We start from the raw sequence: 18,612 nt of genomic DNA, 5'->3' as shown, positions 1-18,612 counted from the left end.
CTCCCCCCCTTTGCCACTAGCCTGTCGGGCAGGCAGGGGTCCTGTAACATTCAGCCCAGTCCCCAAGGCAGCGTGGGTTCCCTGTGCAGCAGCACCCACCACGCAGGTCACACTTGTCTCTGCTCCTGGGACATCCCCATCCCTCGGCCCAGAGGTGGGCGGGTGGAGGGAGGACAGGGCCTCGGGGGCTGTGTTCTATGAACTCACCTTCTCCCCTCCTGGTCTTCCTTACGGCTGCGCCATCTGAGGGCCAGGCCAGCCGCACCTCCCTGCCAGGGCCAGCAAGCCCCATCCCCATACCCGAGTGAGCCAGCCCGGAACGAGGACTTAAGAGAGCCCACACCCCGCCACCGTGGGGGGCAGGCCTGTGGCCAGAAGGACCATCGCTGGCCAGAGGAGGACCTCCAGCATGCCCACACCACTGACTTCTGCAGGCTCCCCAACCTCCTGGAGCTGCGGCTGTGGGATTACTGGGAGTGGCGGGCATGGGAACAGGAGTGACACACGTGGGCCTGGGACCAACTGATGGCCCACTTTGACTCTGTCACTGTGATCTGGCAGGCTCTGTTGGCCCAGGAACCCGTAAGCTCCCCCCGTCCCTGTCCCCCCAACACACGCTGCCTTGCCCCCAGGCATGGTGCACCTGATGCAGTGGGTGATGGCCATAGCCAGTGCCCCTGACCCCAGGCCCCCTGCCACGTCCACCCCCCCGTAATGCCCACCTCCCTGCTCCCCATGTGGAACCAAACCCTGTTGCAGCCACCCCACCCCCATACCTCCCTGTGCTCCCAGTCCAAATCCAGCCGCAACGGCGACCCCAAGCCCACGGTGGGAGGGGGATCCCAAGGCCAACACCACTCAGGGTCCTGTTCCCCCGCAGGGTCATGGACTCCTCGGACTGAGACCCCCTCCTGCCCCCATCTCAAGCCCCCCCAACCAGGTTCAGATGCCCCCCATACCCTGCCCAAGGCCCCCTCACTGTATATAATTATATCTGTTTGTACATTGTAGCTATGTTTTGCCCAACATTTATTTTCAACACGTTTATATTTTTAAGTAAAAAGTTATTTGAACCCTGACCCACATCCCTCTTCATTGGGAAGGGGCTGGGGAGGGGTGAGTGGGTGAAGGGAGGGGTCATGGTGGGGGTCAGGGTAGGGCTGTGGGCCTGAGGCCCCCACTGTGGGTGCCCGGGGGGCATTACTGAGGGCCTCAGGAGAAGCTCTCCCATACAGCCTCGTGGATCCACACCCCATCCCTGTGGGCTTGGTGGACTAGGGCCACACCCAGCTGTTTATAGCCGTGACCAGCCTTCGCCCCCCACCCTGGGAAGAAGGCCTCCCCCTTACCCTCCACAATGTTGTGGAGGGCACAACACATGGCCACAACTTGAGGAACATTGTGCCCTCCAAATTGCAGCTGGGTCAGGAGGCACATGAAGGTGCACTCATCCGGGTTCTGTGCTCAGTTTTCAGTGGGCATTAAACAAGTCCTGGGTGGGGTCCAGGTGGGTGGCGTACGGCCTCATGAGCCAGGGCAGGAGAGCCTAGGTGGCATCCCCCACCACTCACAATGGTATGTCCACATCCCAGACTGATAGCTCCTGGTGGTGGATATAGATACCTCCATCCTCTGGCGCGGGCCAGAGCTGCAGAACACCTGTGCGTTGTGTTCCTGGCCTGTAGACCTGACACAAATGTTGAGGAACCATCCCCAGTGGTTGACCGGGGCCTGCAGCATAATGGAGTAGTACTCCTTGTGGTTTATGTACTGGTCAGCGCTGTGGTCCAGGGTGTGGATATGGATGCGGGTCCCATCAATTGCACTGAAGCAGCTGGGGAACCCCAGGGCGGTGAAGCCAGCCATGACTGTGTCCACATCTGTGAGACGGACAACCCTCCACAGCAGGACGGTATTGATTGCTGTCATGACCTGCAAAGGGAGGGGGCCAAACAAACATGCATAACAGAGACTGAGGGAGGGAAGCCCTGACACCGGCAGGCTCCCCTGCCCCCTCCTGTCCCCTCTTCCTGAGCTCTCTAGGCAGCCCCTCCCGCAGCAGTAGGTCTGTGTGAAGGTGGAATAGCACAGTCCCTCAAGGAAGGGTTCCCCCCAACCCATCCCTTGCACCCCCAACCCCACTGCCCAAGTGTCCCCCTTGGGCAGGACCATCCACCATGCAGGGCCTGCAGCCCAAGAGTGTCTTACCTACATGAGAACAGCCCCAGTGGTGGAGTTCCCCACTCTGAACTTGTTCCGATGGAGCTGTCGGTGGTGGCGAGCTTCCAGAGGGCGATGGCGAGCTGCTTCTCAAGGGGGATGGTAGGCCGCATCCAGGTGTCCAGTCTGCAGGGGGTGGAGGAGAGCCGGGCACAGAGCTCCAGAAAAGTGTCCTCCTCATTCAGAAGTTCTGGAGCCACTGCTGGTCGTCCCACTGCCCCATGACCAGCTGATCCTACCAATCTGAAATGGTGCTCTGCGACCAGATCCGCCAGATCAACAAGGGAGCGAGTGCAGGTTGAGTCCCGGGGCACTGAGAGTGTGTTCCTTGATACTGGTGGTGGGTGTGTCCCCCCAAGAGGAGGTGGAGGACGGCCATGATCAGGGTGAGCACCCTGCCTAACTAGAAAGAGCAAACTCTGTCACAGAAAGCGTGTGAGCCCTGCACAAGCTATGCTGTCCCTAGGGGAGGTAGGCAAGCCTCACCATGGGCAGGGAAGGTGGGTGGCGGGGGAGTCCCTTTAAGGACATGCCTGGCTGGGGTTCCCCAAAGGGCTTGCCATCCATTCAACCCTGTCTGATGAGGTTCCAGGGTCCGCTCTATCGAGACAGTGGCCAGGCAGCGTGGCCACTCTGTTGATGGAGCACATCAACAGAGCGATCTGCTTTGCTGTGTGGACGTGATCTGTCGACAGAAGTTTTGTCAGAAGATATCTTCTAACAGTGACTTCTGTCAACAGATCACTGCAGTGTAGACATAGCCCTCGGGACTCTCTTGGTGTGGATATGTGAATGTAAGTCCAATTGAATGAAAATACAATACCACCGTATTTTTACATATACACACTCCATCTTTCATAAAAATGGTGTCCCAGGATTTTTTGCACTTTTCAGTGGCACAGATAGACAGTTAAACAACAAATAACTGGAGAGGGAGAAAATATCTGTCTTCAGATGAGATTTGAAATGAGATGGAGAGTCAATGAGACAGAGAAATGGGAGTCATGCATGCATACAACAGCAGAGCAGTTACGAGCATGAATAAGGAGGCAAACTGTGTATCCTTATTCTGTCTCCTGATTTTATCTGAACGTTTCAAACACGGTTTTAAATTTAATATAGAACTAAAAGTTCTCTCACAGCAGCAAAGAGAAAGTGGAGCCTAGAAGTGAAGCATAAAAATGATAGTATATGGGCCTCCTGAAAAAGCAAGTTCTGATCCTAGAGCCAATGCCAGTTGCTTTTTCATTTGCAAAGTTAGGACATTTAAAGCATACAGGTGAATACAAGGTTTGGCCCCTCCCAACCAACTACAAACCACAGAACAATTAACCAAATGGCCTGCTGGCTCTTCAGGTGTTGTGAGATGCCAGTTCTCAGTCTCCCACAGAGCAACACTCTCATTTTCATTTTTAATCTCCAAAAATACAGGAAGGGAACTGAAAAGAACAAACCTCCCATGGACGAGCAAGCTAAAAATAGCAAAAGGCAAACGAGCATGGCAGTTACCCAGGGCAACATCTAGCTGATGAATGAAATAATTATGACAGACAACAAACTAATCCTCATTCCCTTGCTAAATTCTGGTCCACTAAATAAATTAGTAATGTCGTCAATATCATTATTGCATTTACCTTCCACAGCAGCTGCAGTGTCCCTGCTGTTCCCTCTTTGTTTTTGTCCCTTTGCTAACCCAATCTGCCATGTAACCAGTCAGTGGTGCAGAGGTTGACGTCAAGAAGGCAAGAGCCAGTAGAGAGACATGGTAAATGGGCCTAGAGCATGATTTTGTCCCTAATGGTGGGTTTAAGTGATTAGCGAAGATGTTTCCACTGCTGGTGCTCCTGCTTCTGATTCTTGTCCCGAAACACAAAATCTTTGTTGGCAGTTCAATGCTAGAGTTAATTTTCTTCTACTTTCACTCTGCCTACTGTGCAAAATTAGTGAGCTGAGTATGGAACTCCAACACCATAATTAACTCAATTCTGAATTTTTAATGCTAATGATGATACATTTATATAATGTTAATGATGCTTTACATTGATGGCACTTCTCATTCCTTATGATCTTAAAGAATTTCAGAAACTAATATACAAATTCATTCATTTCGTCCAATGTCAAATTGCAGCCACGACTTGGTTATACCATAGCAGCTGTTTAAAACAGTGAAAGAGAATAATGGAATGGACTTCTCAGGGGATATTTAGGTATAAGAGAACGATAATTGTCCATACGGAAATTCACCATGAACTCCAAAGGTATGTCTATCCTGCAATAATAGATTCACAGGTGGCCACGGCTGGCCCAGGTCAGCTGTATCAGGTTTATGGGGACCAGCCTGCGGGGCTATAAAATTTCAGTATCAAATGTTCAGGCTCAGGCTGAAGCCTGATTTTTGAGACTCTGAAGTGGGAGGGCCTCAGAGGCCAGGTTCTGGCCCCCGTTTCTTTTCTGCAATGTTACAGCCCCACAATTCAAGCTCTGTGGGATTGAGTCAATTAACAGAGGCTCTGCAACTCAGTGCAGTGAGTTTTTATTTCACAGCAAACTTACCCCAAACTTAACCCATTTCTTCTTGTAAAAATGTCATGGGATTTTCAAAGCTCACAGGCAGTCAAAATCTTGTTTTAAATGCCATCTACCAGCAAACACACAGCACCCAGCCTCTGGCACTATGGTTTAATGTTCAAAGAGGGAAAGGTACCATAGACTGACAACTTACTTCTAACATCTCTTTCATTGTTGCTCCATTTTCCTCCTTTATAAAGATTTGTCCTGAGAGAAGTAGCCTCTGGGGCCAGGTTTAAGCATAAGTGGCATTGTCCAGTCATTTGTATAAATCTGAGCTTTGGCATATGTTGGAAGGGTTTGAGACGGGCACTTGGTTATGCAGATAAGAACCAGCTCTTCCTCATGTTTTCTCTCCAGCTTCTGGATCATATTCCCATGTGAACTCAAAAACATGTCCTCTTCCTTCAAGGTAACAGACTGTAGGGCACAGGAAAGCCAGCATGAGCGCCAAACATTTCCATTACTTCTCAACAGTGTTTCCTGCAGTTTGGAAGCATATATTGCTCTAGAGTCCCATGGAGGACCTTTTGCCTCATCTGTAACTCCTGTGTGGCAGCATGTTTAACAAAATTTTACTCATGTGTGCTGCATGCAGAATTCAAGCCTGTCCAATGACTCAGTTTCCAATTGCATGCTAAGGGATCCAGATTTGGTCACTTCAGTTTCATTTCCTCATTTTCCTGTTCTAAGTTTATAATTGCCAGGAGCAGCTGTGTACATTGCCAATCACTTTCCCAAGTAGTAACAGGCATCCAAGAGACAAAACATCTATTCTGCTTCTAAATTTGTTTTTGATTATATTACAAGTGGGAAAAAATGTCCCAGCTGTTAACGATTCAGTGAGGCCAAGAGTAGACATTAGGAAACACTTCAAAAAAATTCTTGTAGTTTGTCATGATTAGATAGCAGATATTTCTGGCTTCGAGTAAACTCTGAAAATCCCTGGATGACAGGATAAATGATAGGCTGCCACTATTAATTTTAGGTCATAACATCTGAAATGCTGCTTCAAAAATAAATGCAGTATTTTTACTTTATTTTGTCAGGTAAATACTAAGCTATTTTGTCATAACAACTTTACAACACTGTGTTTCACCTTGTCTTCCCTTGACTACTGAAGGTAATAGGGGTTGTTTTATTATGCCCATAAATTGAGTCAATTGACTTATCCTTATATCCTGTTTCCTGAACTTAACGAGAGATTCTGCATCATTAGGAAAACACATCATCCTACAACAGGATCAAAAGCAAAGGAAGCCAAATAATAAGTCATTTTGATTTCAGGGAATGATCACCAGGCAAACTTTTAATATTCTGGCAGGACCTAAAACAAATAAGTAGCTTTTCAAAAAAACAATTGGCTGCTACGCTTTTATGGGAAAAGTCGCAAAATGTTCAACCAAAAATTCAGCTCTCTGAATGCGAGATGCCTTCGGTGAAGATGGGTATAAACTCTCCCCCACCTGGATTTTAGGAATCAAACGTCATGAACTTTCAGACCACAAACAAAAAACATCAAAATAAAACACTTGTTAGAAGAGCTGATTTCATTATGTTGTTTCTGTGAAATACTTCAGTAACAGTTTTTCTACTTGTGAATAAAAGAATATTTTTAAATAGATTGATACTGAATCTACAAGGATCCCTTATTGACTTCACTGGAAATCTGCCCAGGTAGAAAGATATACCCCCATGGAGTGCTGCAAGACTGCAGGATATAGTGCCATCATTTCACGTCACTCTCCCACCTTGGCTCGTCATTGCTGTGTCACCTCATGGGTGTTTTACTGGTATACCTGCCCACTACTTTTCACAGCACTAATAAGTCACGTTACCAAAGCAAAAGCACAAAGACATCTAAAACTGGGGTTTTATAAGAACCATGAAGGAAAAGAAAAACACATTAAAAAAACCTCCACACATCAAATACAACAGATTGAACTGGGGTGTTATGGAAACAAAGGCCTTGTACGTGACTTTGTTCATGTGACAAGTTCTGTGGACACAGCAGGACTGCCCATGTAGATGCCATCATTCACATGCATTTTCAGGATTGGAGCCTGTGGGGAAAATATAGATAGGAGGGGAAAATTGTTTTACGGTTAGAAGGACTATCAGGTACAGACAACATAGTCCCACTCCAGCTCTAATTAAGAGTGAAAATAGAAAGGCACTTTAGCCATGCTCAGAAAATACAGAAAAATAAAAAGCATCATGTTTTGCTTTGTGGTTCTGCTGGAGAAAATTCCTAAACTTCTTCAGATCTATAGTACAGCAGTACAGAGTGCCAAGAAACAGACAGCTCCCCTTGGTTAAAAATAGAGATTGGCTACGGAGGTGGTGTTTGGATCCAAAAGGGGTTCATACAAGGGTTTTGCCTTGAACTTTGGAATCCAGTTTCAAGGGCAGGTTAAGAAGTATAAATGTTAACAAAAATTTCACAAGCAGCATCTATATCATCACATGAAATCTGCTGTTCATGTGAGAGTGCCACTTTCTTTGGTAAAAATTAATTGTCTGTATCCACACTGGATCTGAAAAACAAACCCCAAACAATGCTAGTTCTGACCCAGACCTGTTCAAGGGGTTTGATTCTAACTGGAGAATTTGTACCCTAGCCCCAGAAATTCAGAATATAGGTTCAAGAAAATTAAGAAAAGAGATCCTTCAGTCACATACTTTCTGCAAATTACCATGTAAAACACCTGCACTTGTAACCAGTTATTCCTCCTAATATAACAAGAAGTCCTGTGACACCCTATAAACTAACAGATATTTGGACCATAAGCTTTCGTGTGCAAAGAAGCAGATCTTTGCCCACGAAAGCTTATGCTCCAAAATGCATCAGCCTATAAGGTGCCACAGGACTTCTTGTTGTTTCTGAGGACACAGACTAACTTGGCTACCCCTCTGATACTTGTCCTCCAGGTACGCAAAACTTACGAAGACAGTGTCACTGAAATTTGAAGGACTATTTGTGTAAGTAAGGGCTTGGAGGACCAAGCCTTAAAATGTTAACTAATGGTTAACTAAATGTTTTTGTCACAAATGAGAAACAAAAAGGGTGAAGTATCACAATGAAAAGTTGTCTAACTAGAAAACCCACATGATTTCCAGCCAAACCACTAAACTAAAAAGAGTGGCAGCCTTGTTTGTTTGGTAAGTTTTAAGTATACGTCTGTATTTCTGCACACTCTTCTGAATCACTAGTCTTTGGAAGTTCACCCGTTACCAATAACCATTTTCCAAACACAGCTACCTGTAAAAGAAATGGGATAATTTCCAGAAAAAAATCAAGCACAATTTGCATAACACTTTCATTAAATTAACAAATTATTTATAAAATTCAGGTTCTGACAAACACACTCACGCAGACAGTTCAAAGCTAATACGTAAATGTCGTCCTTCAAAAGTTGTGCTAAGAAACCACGTAATTACATGGTGCACAAATCCTCTGTGAGCAAACTTTTTACACAGGGCCCCACTTTTTGTCCCTGCAATTAGCAGGGCCACTCCACTCCCCTGGACGGCCCTGGAAGCAAAAGGTGGTCTCTGGGAAGTAACACTCTGTACTCCCTCAGCAACAGTGGTGGCGGAGGCCCCGTAGGCAAGAGTAGGAGGAAGCAGTGGATAAATCAGCTTTCTGAATGCCACTTTCTCTTTTAAAAAGTTTGGCTTTTATTTTTAACATATTTAAGGAAAGTTTTATAAATTTCCTTTTTATTGATTGGACCCCTGGGACCATTTCTCAGACCCTGGCTCTAAACTACGTTACTCTCTTTTTATATCAAATGCTCAGGAGCTTCAGAGCAAACCCAGGCCCGGGTGCCTCAAGGAATTAAGTCCAAACACACTTATAAAACAGAATTAGAATTTGTAAAGCAATGCCCCTGGTGGAGCTCGAGCCCAGAACAGTGCTCAGAAGATCTCAGCAAGCTGCTGAAGCGGGGCTTAACTTTTCCTGCTGGCCCTGCCGGGTGGCAGTAACGAGTAGCTTGCAGGTGCTGATCTGGTCTGGCCTGGGAGTGTAGCTGTTGAGTCTGCATAAAATGTGAGGCATTCCTGCTTCTCTAACCACATTGTCCCCCAGCCCCTCCTGCTGATATCTGCAAGCAGAACCTTTTGTAAGGAGTGGGGTAGGCTGCATGCAGTGGGGAGCTTGCCCAAGTTCCCTTGAACACTCAGCCACCGCTCACTTCTCTGCAGGAGGGTCATTAATCAAGCTGCTCTCCTGCAGCAAGGCCACACCCTCCTCCCAGGAGAGACACCCAGCCAGAGCTGCTGCATCAGGTAAAAAAAAAAAGACCAGGAGACAGCTCTCAGCAGAACTCAGCATAACAGGGGCAGAGTGGCTGCGTGGGAGGTAACAGAGGCTGCAGAAGAGGTAATGCAGTCCGAGGAGGAGGAGGAGGAGGAGCAACCCAATCATGTTGCATCCCCCTTACAAAATGCCACACACACCCCTTTGCACACCCCCGATATAGTATACATTATCTAGAGACCCATGCACATTTGTGCATGCTAATGGCAGATTTTCAACTTTCACTCTACATGCCCACTTGTGGATGTAAATTAAGCCATGGCTTTAATCTATATCTAAAATGTTGTTTGTTTATTTCATAGTAGCATTCAACCAAAACAGAAAACATGTTTTTTTTAAAAAGCAGTCTCTCAGTAAAAGTATAAAGAACATTATTTATATTGTGTTGATTAATCTGAAATCATGAAGCAATGACAGTGCCAACAGAAGCTTTGCTATCATGTAAATGGAGGTGTTACAGTAACTTTGAGACTTTAATATAAAGCTGATTGGTAGAAAAAATCTCTTTACTACTTAAGTGTGTGTTCATGGAATGTGTATTACGTCTATCAGAGATATACAGGAACACTGGCAGCTGTTGCAGGAGGAGTCACACAGAATCACAGGTGTCTCTAATCTGCAAGCCAATGATTTCTCTTCAATATGCAGATTATTGACATGGTAGACCACGCTAGTCAACTGTATTGAGGTCTACTTAGATTCTCCTAAGTATGTAAATTCTTAGCATCCAACCATGTCACCATTCCTTTGCAATTGCTTAAGTCTTCTGCCAACAGATATTTTGTGATATTAAAAATGAATAGGCAAAATACTGTTTCAGCTCAATCATTGTACTCTAATATTACCTTTACCCTGCAGTCCAGACTTCACATAACACAGATCCCAATATGATACTCCATATTAACTGCCACATATGCATTAATCAGTGCTCTAGAAGCATATTGTTTTAATTTTTAACAATAGCTTCTATCAAGTACATCACGCACATTTTAAAACATGTTAACTTTATTAATGGATGCTTGGGACCTTTCCAGTCCATCAGGCACACAGACCTTATTACCCAAAAAACCCACAGAATTTTTTTTTTATTTCCTTTTTCTTTTTAAACGGAAAAACCTCCCTAAAGAAAATTAAATATGGGGCACATTTAAATAAAATTATACAGTAGAAGTGACAGGAGAAAAGGTTCAGATTGAGTGACATATTTGCACATCACATTAAAGTAACTTCTGTACTTCAGGTTTGGTTTATTTCATAATAATATTCAACCAAAACAGAAAATGTATTTTTGAAAAGCAGTCTCTCAGTAGAAGTATGAAGAACTTAATTTTCTAGTTTTCTTCAGTTCAAGTGACTTCATTTAAGACCATATTCTCATATATGCTTTTGAACTTCCACCCACAAATTTTGCACACATACGACGTTGTGCATTCAAATGAAGACAACATCAGTCTAACAACGCAAGAGCCCGAACCTGCAAGTGCTCTGAAGTGAATGCAAGTTCTGCACAAGATTAAGCTGGAGGTGATGTGAAGACAACAAAGGGAACTGAAATGAAAAACAACACAGTCAAATTAATGGTCAAGAAAGATAATTTATAGGACTTTATGTTGGTCAGAATCAAAGTGGATGATATGATTGGATGCAGCAGTCAAACTGGAAGTGTGTTAGAGCACTGACAGTAAACAGAACAGAGAGGAAGACGGGGTTCATGGCATGCTGTGAGAGAAGAACTAACAAAATTTAAATTATGTGAACACCACAAAATAATAAATATCTGCAGTGTATCAGGTACTGAGGATACAGATTTTTAGCTGCAGCCACTGGCTACGTCTACACGTGCACCCAACTTCGAAATAGCTTATTTCGATGTTGCGACATCGAAATAGGCTATTTCGATGAATAACGTCTACACGTCCTCCAGGGCTGGCAACGTCGATGTTCAACTTCGACGTTGCTCAGCCCAACATCGAAATAGGCACAGCGAGGGAACGTCTACATGCCAAAGTAGCACACATCGAAATAAGGGAGCCAGGCACAGCTGCAGACAGGGTCACGGGGCGGACTCAACAGCAAGTCGCTCCCTTAAAGGGCCCCTCCCAGACACACTTTCATTAAACAGTGCAAGATACACAGAGCCAACAACTAGTTGCAGACCCTGTATATGCAGCACGGACCCCCAGCTGCAGCAGCAGCAGCCAGAAGCCCTGGGCTAAGGGCTGCTGCCCACGGTGACCACAGAGCCCCGCAAGGGCTGGAGAGAGAGTATCTCTCAACCCCCCAGCTGATGGCCGCCATGGAGGACCCCGCTATTTCGATGTTGCGGGACGCGGATCGTCTACACGTCCCTACTTCGATGTTGAACGTCGAAGTAGGGCGCTATTCCCATCCGCTCATGGGGTTAGCGACTTCGACGTCTCGCCGCCTAACGTCGATTTCAACTTCGAAATAGCGCCCAACACGTGTAGACGTGACGGGCGCTATTTCGAAGTTACTGCCGCTACTTCGAAGTAGCGTGCACGTGTAGACGCAGCCACTCTGTGCATGTGTGCAACAAGTATATTGTGCATACAACGTATCTTAATTGCCCTGTTATGCAATGCAGAGGTGTAACTAGATCTTGCATCACTGGCTGAAGAATCTCTTTATAAGATTTTGGTTCAGTGTTGTTCCTAGTTAAATAATGATTAGTAAATACGTTCCTGGGGGAAGGGCATCCAATGTTATGATGTCTTGGGTTGGGCTGTTGCCGGGGGAGCAGTTCAATTGTGCTATATTTAAGGTTAATGAGAAAAGTTTGTATCATGCAGTGTAGGTTGCTTCATTTTATTAGATAATCTTAACAGCAGCAAGGAAACACAGGGTGCCTCTGGAGTGGCTTTAGGTCCTGCATGAGTGTATCCAGGGCTTTTGTAGACAAAAATGTGAATGCATTCTTGCGGTGTTTGAAGAAATGCAAAGGATTGAGAAATAGGTGTGAGATAATCAGTGGTACCACAGGAAAACCGAAGCTGTGGTTTGTACATGAGCGTGTGATGAAATAACGCCAAGCTTGTCATTGAATCAAAGGCTTCCTACTCCGTAATTGCCTAAAAATCACACTTGAGAAAATCCGACCAAGTCTGAAATTTACACATAGCCCTTATTAAACTGACGTGCATAAATACACTGGGAGGGAGCTACAGAAGCACAGTCCCTTCCAGAATTCCCAATTCACAGGATATCCTTGGGAGATAAAGTGTGCCCCTGCAATGTGCATGGCCAACTTTGCTATCGGGGTGGGGTCCTAGTCCCATCTCCTTCCCACAGTGAGAAGGTGCAAAGAGCGAACAGACCCACTATCCTGGAATTAACGACGATACAAAAACATTGCGTGTCAGAAGTGTCATCCTTACCTAGGTCTCCTTTTTCTAGATCAGTGATTCTCAGCCTGAATCCCTCAGGTCACTTGCAGCCCGGTCAGCATCAAACTGCAGCCTGTATGACATCCTGAGGGACATACAAATAGTACCGGAACCAATTCACAATGGTAAATAGATTGAGAACCACTGCTTTAGATTACATATATGTATGTGTGGGTAACAGTCCTGAGTATATCCCTGAACAGATAAAGTCTAAGAGTTTATGGACACAAGATGCAGGTAACGACCTGCTCATTCACAGGTACAGCCTAAACGCTAAACAAAGAAGAGTTTCATTCAGTTTCTAACTTCTTACTCATACTCCCTGAGAAAAAACAGATGTAAGTTTCAGGTTCCTAGAAATGTATGTACCATACACAGTACTACAGGCTCGGATTAATAACAAAATCCTTATGCTCAAATTCTACATTGATTTGATTGAGGCGCTGTCTTAGCCAGGGATGCATTTTTAAACCCATGCAATAAGATTTTTAATACATATTGGTACTGTCTTCCTCTGGCCAGCTAGTGTCCAGGAAACAAGTTTGCAAACACCAAATATGTACTGCAGTTTTAAAAGTTTCAGATATTGCTATAAGTCTTGAAACTGGCATGTTAGTACATCATAAAGCCTAAGAAGAGCAGGTTGGATATTTTGAAGCTCTGGAAATAGACAAAGAGCAAGAATATGTTGGCTTCTAGAGCTCTAAACATTTATTGGAACACCGGATGGTTGACTCACTAAAGATTGTTAGGTTTGTTTGGATAAACAGCCAAAGTTTGAATAAGCAAATCCCTGTACATTTGAAGGTCTCCCCTGCATCTCTTCCCTCCCCTTACCAGGTTGCTCAGCTGACACGCTCACCAATACAGCAACCCTCTTATGCAGATCCCCTCTGTATCACAATCTGCCTTTAATCTTTGTGTGGAAAGAATTACTGCTGCTCCCTTGAGCTCTGATTGATAAGGGGGTGGGCAGAGAAAGGTGCTGGCCCAAGATCCTTAGTTAGCCAGAGGACTAGAAGGAAATTCCACCCTTAACTTCCAGCTGCCAGCCCATCGTCCATCAGTGGATGAGAATGCCATTGCAGAGTGTGAACTCAGCCATGACCAAATGGAGTCAGTGGATTCATTACAAGCCACTTTATTAGCTCTGTGCCAGCTGTATGGCAAGAGGGGGAACTGGAGAGTAAATACACATGCTGTGACTGTGGCTGTGGCTGCTGGAAAAAGAAGCCCAAACACTCAACCAAGGGGCATGGCTGCAGCACCCAGTGACCACCACAAGACAGAGAAGGTGCCCCGCTTGGAACTTACTGAGTGGGGACCAAGGGCAGTTTGGATTGTCAGAGTTACAAAAAGTACGGACAATAGGTAGCTAATGGGGACTCAGTAGCTGCGTCTACACGTGCACGCTACTTCGAAGTAGCGGCACTAACTTTGAAATAGCGCCCGTCGCGGCTACATGCGTCGGGCGCTATTTCGAAGTTAACTTCGACATTAGGCGGTGAGACGTCGAAGTCGCTAACCTCATGAGGGGATCGGAATAGCGCCCTACTTCGACGTTCAACGTCGAAGTAGGGACCGTGTAGACGATCCGCGTCCCACAACGTCGAAATTGCCGGGTCCTCCATGGCGGCCATCAGCTGGGGGGTTGAGAGATGCTCTCTCTCCAGCCCCTGCGGGGCTCTATGGTCACCGTGGGCAGCAGCCCTTAGCCCAGGGCTTCTGGCTGCTGCTGCCGCAGCTGGGGATCCATGCTGCATGCACAGGGTCTGCAACCAGTTGTCGGCTCTGTGGATCTTGTGTTGTTTAGTGCAACTGTGTCTGGGAGGGGCCCTTTAAGGGAGCGGCTTGCTGTTGAGTCCGCCCTGTGACCCTGTCTGCAGCTGTGCCTGGCACCCTTATTTCGATGTGTGCTACTTTGGCGTGTAGACGTACCCTCGCAGCGCCTATTTCGATGTGGTGCCGCGCAACGTCGAAGTTGAACATCGACGTTGCCAGCCCTGGAGGACGTGTAGACGTTATTCATCGAAATAGCCTATTTCGATGTTGCTACATCAAAATAAGCTATTTCGATGTTGGCTTCACGTGTAGACGTAGCCAGTATGTAACTATTGCTTTGGGAGGTACATGTGACTCTCTGTAGGTGCTGCAATTCTAGCACTGAGGTTTTGTGTTTCTGGGATTAATTTCTGCCTCTTTGGCAATTCTGGGAGAGAACAAGGAAGGTTGGGTGCCCTGGGAAGCATGCAGGGTATTTACAGGCATGTGGCTTGGAATGTAGGATCCATTTAACAAAACTGGGATACTTGCACCACTGTTTGCCCTTTACCCTTCTAAGGCCAGGTCTACACTAGGAGATAAGTTTGAATTAAGATACACAACTTGAGCTAAGTTAACTGTGTAGCTGAAGTCGACATACCTTGATTCAAACTTTGGCGCCATCCTCACAGCAGGAGGTTGACAAGAGAAGTGCTCCTGTTGGCTTCCCTTACTGGGGTCACCAGGGATGCCCTGGATGTTCAGCTTAGTAAATGGAAGATCAACCTTCAGAGAGTCAATCTGCACATAAGTATAGATGTGTCCTAAAATATGGATCCAGAATGTTTAGTGATCTCTGCTGGACTTGAGTTCTCTACAAAGTTGCCAACCAATTTGGGTCGTTATTTATATCTCAGAATGAACAGGGAACTGCTTACGAGAAATTCTAGGGAGGAAAATATTCTAAATTTAGAGGTATCCCATACAGTGCAGGATCTCCAAGGTGCTAAGGAATTTGCTGTAATCAGTGCATTAAGCCTTAGCAGACAAAGCATCAGACCTGCTGGCCCACGTTTACAAAAGTAAGGGCAGAGCTGAAGATAAAATTGGTGAGGTTGAGATAAAACTAAATTACACATGTATGAAAAGATGACATCTTTGTATCTTCTGTTGAATTATAACTGTATTCTCTTCTGTAGTCAGCAGTCACAACTGACAAGCCTAAACAAGTACTCTCTCATGAACAATCTGATATAGCAATACAGTTTACAGTCCCTTTGGTGCCCCTAGTTTTTGAATTAAACAAGCATAACATCACAGCTCTCCTATAGCCCTTACCACTACCAACAGTCAACACAATAAGCAGGCACAGAGCAGAGCCAGCTGGGTACTCTCTAATTAAAGTAACGTTCTGAAACACTGCCATCTCATTCCAGTTTAGAAACATAACACTGCATGTTTTCTCCCCCCAGCGCTTATTGAAATCCTTTTAGAAATATGTACATCTGCTTCTGTCCATTCATCTATCAGCAGTAAACTTGTTTTGATAAAATTAAAGTAATACTTAGTTCAGGCCTTTAATTGATGAATGTATGACAGCTGGCTACTTTGGACAGTTTTAAAAAGCCTCAGTTGGCATCACTCAGAGACATAAGAGATACTTTTTTTTTATTCCCCACTTTGTTACACCACTAAAACATTTTAATTTTAGGTTTTAAATTCAGACATCTCATGATAACATGTAGCCAGTGAGTTTTATGCCAGCTCCCATTTAAAAGCTAAGCATCCTGAAATGATTTGCAATGTTCAAAAAACTAAGCTGGCCTTTCTTAAAACGGCTACAAACAAAATCTTCATTTCAAAGTCAAGTTCACTAGGATTTTAAAGTGCATGCCAGAATTTTTGAATGCTACATATGCCTGTGTGTGTGTGTACATGCACACACATGCATGTAGAAATAACTGAGTAAGAGGCATGTGAAAGAAGTGGGATACGCATGTGGGGAAACAGCCAAAACACTAAAGTCAATGGAAAGACTTTCATTTAACTGCAGTGGGCTCTGAATCAGGTCCTTAGGTCTAAAATTTATGAGGTCATTTTTTTCCCCCGAGGGTGAATTCCACAGTCTAAGTCCAGCTGCAGTGAAAGATCAGCCTCTCACAGCCACAAAAGTCTGTGTGAATAGACTCATGACATAAAAGAAAAAATAAAAGAATTCAAGGTACCGTACACTCTCATTCCAGCCTTAGTGATGGCCACAGCATCTGCCACTACCCTCCATACTACTGTTTCTGATCACTGTATCCTGCACAGTGACACCTCACTTAGTGCCTCCACAAACACACTTAAAGGTGAAGCCTGATGTTAAGTAATGAAACATTTAGATTCATCTGTGCATTCATTTTCTCTGGGTTATGTCCACACTTGGAAATAAAGGCAAATGTACGAAAGACAAGTATTTAACACTACATTTACAAAGCTGAAGCTGAGTGCTCAAAACTGCTCACAAAGTCAACTTAGTGTGTCCCCGTCAAATTGTGTAAGTTCAATTGTGGCAGTACTGCACTGTGGGCACCTATCCCACAGTTCCTGAAGACTGTTGCATTTTGGGATTCTGTGCCAGTGTCTTGTGGGAAAAAAGGTCACCACATATGGTTCTGGGTTTCTGAGATCATCATAGTAGGGTGCATTTCCCTCACTTCCTGCTTTCTGCTGAAAAGAAACAGACAAGGGAATTTCTGTGCCACTTTTACATTGACTGTCACCCGCCATTAAAAAGAATTACATGAATCCTGAGATGCTTCATTGTTTGCCATAGTGTTTTGTTAGGACTTCCCACACTGCAATGCAAAATATTCTGAATGTAATGCCCATGGAGTATCAATGGATTGACGTGGGGGGCACTAACAGACATCATGATGTGAAGAAGAGCACTACAGAGTTGTTTGCAGCACTGTAGTCCCTGTACACGATAGACCACAGGTTCTGGACCCGTGAAACCAACTCAGACTGGTAAAATCATATTGGTTTGCAGTCATGTATGCAAGACTTCCGTGTGCGTAAGACCACTTTCATGGAACTTTGTGAAGTGCTGTCTCATACCCTGAATGAAAAGTGCTTTGACAGTTGAGAAGCAGGTGGCAATTACTCTGAGGAAGTCTGCTACACCAGACAGCTACCAGTCAGTGGGAAATCAATTTGGAGTGGGCAACTCTACAGTGGGGGCTGTTGTCATCCAGATAGCCAAGGCAATCACTAGCTTCTCCTGTGAAAGACAGTGCCTCTGGGAAATGTGCAGGACATAGTAGATAGATTTGCTGCCATGAGGTTCCCTAACTGTGCTGGGGCCATAGATGGAATGCACATCCCCATCCTGGCACCAGACCACCAGGCAAATTAACTGCAAGGGGTACTTCTCTATGGTGTTGCAGGCATTGGAAGAAGACAAAGGTTGTTTCACTGGCATCAACGTGGGGTAGTAAGGAAAGGTGCATAACACGCAAATCTTTAGAAATTCTGATCGGTTTAGAAGGCTCCAGTGCGGTACTTTCTTCCCAGACCAGACTTTGGGGGTGGGGAAATGCCCATAATGATTCTTGGTGACCCTGCTTACTCCTTGGCTCATGAAGCCATACACAGGCATCCTGGACTCTAGTAAGGAGCTCTTCAACTGTAGACTGAAGAGCAGGTTCAGAATAGTAGTAGAATGTACCTTTGGTCATTTAAAAGCCAGGTTCAGGTGCCTTCTGGCCTGCTTAGACCTCAGTAAAGAAAACATTACCCTGGTCATTGGGGCCTGCTGTATTCTTCATAACATTTGTGAGGCGCAAGGAGAGAATTTCATGCCTAGCGGGCAGAGGCCAGAAATGATCAGCAACTGAACACAAGGGCACATGGGAAAGCACAGAAAGAGGCAATGAAAATCAGATATGTCTTGAAAACCAAGTTTATGAATGAGCATGCAGGGTCCTGAATCTCCTGCCGTTAACAAGCACCCCCACCCCAACATCCATGCTGTTTTCTTACCCTTTATGAAACCACCTCCAACCACATGCCAACCCTCACCACCATGCCCAACCCCAAAGTACTGACCCCAAAGCATGTTAACTAATATATGAAACTGTTTTTTTCCAACCTACAATGTTTTTATATTTAGGGGCCCTCAATGACAGGGTGATAGGCATAGGGAAAACAAAAGGAGAATAAACTCCTGGTTCCTGGTACGTTAGCCTTTTGCTGGTGGGTGATTCCCTGGGGGTAATGTGCAGGGAGCTCTTCAACATTCCTCCCCAGAAATGCAGATATGATGATGAGCTTTATGCTGCTCTGGGGACA

General features: G+C 45.3%; 1 long non-coding RNA gene across 1 annotated transcript in view; it reads right to left on the bottom strand.

The window, feature by feature from the left end:
- The window catches only part of LOC142017134 (uncharacterized), a 36,351-nt gene extending 23,799 nt beyond the window's left edge, over positions 1–12,552 (bottom strand). Inside the window, exons 1-2 of the long non-coding RNA XR_012646452.1 lie at positions 12,508–12,552; positions 4,943–5,208 (exon numbers count right to left, since the gene is read on the bottom strand). This is a non-coding gene — a long non-coding RNA (uncharacterized LOC142017134). The remainder of the gene's footprint in view (positions 1–4,942; positions 5,209–12,507) is intronic.
- Between the last annotated feature and the right edge of the window lie 6,060 nt (positions 12,553–18,612).

Source organism: Carettochelys insculpta, chromosome 8 (assembly GCF_033958435.1).
Source record: "Carettochelys insculpta isolate YL-2023 chromosome 8, ASM3395843v1, whole genome shotgun sequence".
Lineage (NCBI taxonomy): Eukaryota > Metazoa > Chordata > Testudines > Carettochelyidae > Carettochelys > Carettochelys insculpta.
This window is presented reverse-complemented; position numbering and strand designations above follow the sequence as displayed.